General features: G+C 40.7%; 1 non-coding gene across 1 annotated transcript; it reads left to right on the forward strand.

The window, feature by feature from the left end:
* The first annotated feature begins 3,528 nt into the window (after positions 1-3,528).
* TRNAS-UGA (transfer RNA serine (anticodon UGA)) lies at positions 3,529-3,610 on the forward strand. Its single transcript has one exon. It is a non-coding gene; the product is annotated as a tRNA-Ser (tRNA).
* The last annotated feature ends 1,156 nt before the right edge of the window (positions 3,611-4,766 follow it).

Genomic DNA, 4,766 nt, shown 5'->3' on the forward strand with positions numbered 1-4,766 from the left:
TCCTCCTGTGACCAGGAGACGGAGGAGAGGGAGAGAGAGGTTGACACTGAGGATGTCGACTCTGGGGGTGAGAAAGAAAGAAAGAGGAGAAGGTGGTGTTGGTTGTTGTTGGGAAGGAAAAAGAAACCGAGGGTTAGGGCGTGTTGGGTGCCCTAGTGGTTCTCAATAGGCGTAAACCAACGGGTCTCATTTGGTTGCAAATGACCCAAAACTAAAAATTTTGATTCTAAATCTTAAAAAGTCAAAACTAAAAGTAGTTAGAAATTATATTTATCCAAGAGTGGTCTATAACTAATCATATAATTAAATATAATTTTATTTACTATTTTAAAAACCCTTACAAATATATGTTTGGATGGATCCATTTGGATCCAACTCGTACGAACTTCAGGTCCATATATATATATATATATATAAAAAGATATTCTTACTCCCTAACGCCAAATTAGATACTAATATCAAATGGTTTATAATTTTGGTACTTTCTAAAATAGTGATTTGTTAATTAATTTTTTTCTCATAAATTATTTTATGACTAAAATGCCCTTTTTACAAAATTATTTCAAGAACCATCAAAATATGTCCTGTTAAGTTCAAAACACCTCAAAAGCTTAAATGGGTTTGTGATTTATTAAAATAATTAAATTGAATATTTTAATAGTTTTTTATTTGCATAAATTATTGAAATAACCATTTTACCCTTCTTTGTCAGAATGATAAAGTTAAGCGTATAAAACACATAAAAATTACTATAAAATTTAAAAACACACTTTTAACTCGAAATAAGAAAATTTCTTTATTTATTTTCTCTTAAAAATTTACATGTTTTACAACCTCTGGAGAGGTTGTCGGTTGGCAGCGAAAAACAACATCGAGATGTTGCCCCTCGTCATGCCCTCTACCGACAATACTGCACACACAAGAGGAACAGAGGGTCGTTGAGCCCTCTACTGCAGCCCCTCATCGTGCCCTTAACTACCTCCTCTTCGTTGAAGGCTCTATAAAAAATAATCAATATATTTGTTGTGCCCCATGTGAGCACCACCACCGTCCGACAATGACAACACCCATCTAATGTTGTCGCAGGGTGTTCCCTTGTAAATTTCTTATGTGGATTCCTCAGGCAGGGGCGAGGGAGAGTGCTCCGACGAGAATATTGGAATCAAGGCTGGGAAGTTGGGTACCGACGACAACCCTAGGGCCTTCTTCCCAAAATCCATGTTACTATTCTTTTCGTTTGATCGTTCGTCAGCTCCTTACAAGGCCCTAGGGATCTCCTCTGGAGATCATCCGACGATAGGGTTTTCCGGCGACTAGAGGTTCTCTCAGTAGTCTAGGTTCCTCTGCAATATCAACGGTGATGACTTGCACCTCGTCTATGAGTTCATAAAGAAGGGGAGCTTGGACTGGTGGCTCCACGGAGGTGACTCGATTCTCAATTGGTCATCTTGCTACCAAGTTGTTGTTTGCTCTATGCAGGGGCTCTGCTACTTGCACCACAGGTGTTCGTCGCCTCTCAACCGAGCCATAAGCAAGGCCCATCTAACCCACTGTGCATTTTTCTTTGTCGAGAGGAGTCATCGACGATGCAAATGGAATGTTCATAGGGGGACACGACTTCGATGGACACGATGCGTGTCCAGATCCAGAAGAAGATACCTCATCATGATAGGCCCCAACCCCAAGACAATGTTACAGAGAAGTCTGCCCTCTTGGGGACACCCATCCTCATGACAAGACCAGTTATGGCCCAAGTATGCATTTTGCAGAAAAGTATGGATGATATTACTTTTTTATCTTAAAAGCTGGGCAACCATAGGGTTACGACCTGGTTGGATCCTAAAAGGGAGGACCACCAAGCTTTCTTAGTTCAGTCCTGGTACCCATCCAAATCCACATAGCTTTGCCAGTCTCAGCAGGTTCTAACTTCGGCAGCAGGCAAAGCTGTTGCAGGGAGTCTCTTCTGCCTCTGACCCCAGAAGATACGCAGTTGCAGGGGATCTTTTTTGCCCCTGACGATGACAATGATTCTTGATTAGGGGTTCTCCTTCCTCCTCCTTTGACAGCGAGGAATCGACGGTCACTTGATGGAGACCTTGACTCTGGAGTAACCCCGACGTTGACGTGGGGCTTCCCCTCTTCTGCACTGTTACCCTCAGGTTGCACCGCCTGGTTGTTTCTGGTTTTTTGGCAAGGGTAGTTTAAACGAACCCCCGATAACCACTGCTCACACTAACCAAGATTTGATACCATTATAGGATCTAGAACCGAGGTGTGTGCCAAGAAGGAGGAACAACAAAGAGGATGAAAGAATTTCAGTAAACGGCTTGCATCATGGGAGATAATGCACATGGATTTTTTTACTTATCTTGTGGGCAGGTGTTGGGCTCTTATAGCCTCTATTGGAGTAGCCGTTACCTTTCCAGCATAACAAACACCGAGTTATGGGCACCAATGAATGTGGAGTTGTAACTACCTATAACCCACTAATTAAGCCCGCAAAAGTGACTCACTTAATTCATGTGTGGGACCCTATGGCCATAGAAGAACTAGATCTCGTTTTCATACTGGATCCAATGGTTTTCACGTTTTAAACTGTTATAACCATGAAAGAGAGATTATATAAATGAGATAATTAGTTTATCTAAGAAAATTATTATAGTAAAACAGGCAAAAAAGGATTTAGTTAAAACGAAAGACCGACTTGAGTGGGGAAGAGTGAAGATAAGAAATGTCATTGAGAGCCCAAGGGGGGTTGGTGTAGTGGGGTGAGACCTTGGCTGCTATACCGGAAGTCAAGGTTCAATTCTCATGATTGGCGCCCTCTGCGCAAGCCAATGCTGAACATCAGCCCGAGGTCGGGAGTCCTACTACCAGAGTTTTTTGCTGCTGACATGACGACAATAGGTATGGCAGCCAGCGCGACCAGGTCTTCATGCCGACCTAAAGAAAGATTTTATTAAACATTGACCCAACCTGAAGCCAAAGGAGATTCTGTAAGATCCTTCATGGGCTTGCAAACGGCCTAGAGAGGAAGTAGAAAGATTGAACCCGTAGTCCAACTTTCACACCCTCTGCGTCCCCTTTGAAGGTTTTTATTAGGTCTGTTAAAACGAGCTGTTGGGCTCGGCTCATTAAGGGTACACCCCAGCTCAAGCTCGTTACTAGCAGTGCTTGGAAAACCGATGTTGAACTGGCTCATTTTCTTTAAAAAAATATTTTTAAATGTTTTTTAAGCTTGATAATATATAAAACATGTAAAATGCATATAAAATGCACATAATTATATGCGAGAAATCTGTAAAACACATATAATATGTATATATGAGCTGAGCTTGCCATGTTCGTGCTCGACTCATTTACCTAAAGGAGGTGGCATGTAGCTCGGCTTGCCGAGCAGAATTTCTGAGGCCAGCAAAACAGCCAGCTGCTCGTCTCTTTTCCTAGCCTTAGTTTTTACGGAATGCAGTGTAGGCGAACAAATATTTATTTAATATTTAATTTTGTTGTCCATTACTAACAATAACCGTCGATATGTCCGAGTGGTTAAGGAGACAGACTTGAAATCTGTTGGGCTTCGCCCGCGCAGGTTCGAACCCTGCTGTCGACGTCCTCTTGTGAGAGTGTATTTTTGTGTTTATTTTCCTTTTTTTTTTGTTTCCCATGCACATCGGCTGCTATTTAATGGGACCACAAAGATTATATTTTTTTGGATTTCTTGAGTGCAACTTGTCTAAATTGTGAGGATTCGCCCACAAAGGCTCTGCACACTCGAATGGATTGTGAAAATATCAGGTGCAATATGATTGCACAAATATTTGTGAATTAAGCACCTGATCACCCTCCATCTTGGGGACAGGCCTGTCAGTTGTAGGGCCCAAAGCCTGATGAAGGACGATCAGGTACTTAATAGGTATGTGATTGCACCCGATCCGGACCCGACTGAATTGTAACAATTGGGTGGCTAAGAAAATACTGAAGGTAACAAACTTGGATTTATGGAAAGATCCAAACTGGTTAAATGTGGGTCTTTCCTTAATGGTATGGAATTCAAAGCCCTAATCCATGAGAAGTTGGCACACTCTCATGCACATACTCTCACGTTATAAATAGATTTAATATATAAATTAATTGAGAATGCATAATATCATGCGAAATCAATTTAGAATCTAAACCCTCTATTATGGAGCTAGGAAACCATATGATCAGGGATGTAAATGGTTTGGATTCAGATCGGATATGACCAATACCATATTTGACTAATCCGATGTTCGCAGATTAGAAACAAGATTCAGATCTCGACAGTGAATAGCCCAAACCAGATACACTTTTTTACATGTAAACGGATTTTAATCTGTCAAAATCGAATCTTTGTCGGATTCAATAGCAGAAAATGAAAACCATATCCGCATCCGATTCTAATTGGATGTGATTGTGGCTTACCAAATGCAACTAACGGAATTTAATTTGGTTGGATATTGGATAATTACTCATTTGTTTACACATATTTTACATCATATAGGATGATGATTGAAGTGTTTGGCTTGCAAGCAGTAAATTTATAGTTCAAATCTTATTGCTTACAAGTTTGAAACAAATATTTATTCTGTAAATCAGCCATGTTGAGCTTGGTTTAGTAGGTTTAGGGTCCAAAATTCTATTATTTTCAACTCTGGAATTATAATTTTGTGTAAATAAGCTAGCTCGTGCTCGGCTCTTTTAGCTCGGCTGGGCTCGACACAAGAAACAAGCCCATGAATGGAAAA

This window comes from Nuphar pumila, chromosome 5, assembly GCF_984573655.1.
Source record: "Nuphar pumila chromosome 5, dmNupPumi1.hap1.1, whole genome shotgun sequence".
In the NCBI taxonomy this organism is placed as follows: domain Eukaryota; kingdom Viridiplantae; phylum Streptophyta; class Magnoliopsida; order Nymphaeales; family Nymphaeaceae; genus Nuphar; species Nuphar pumila.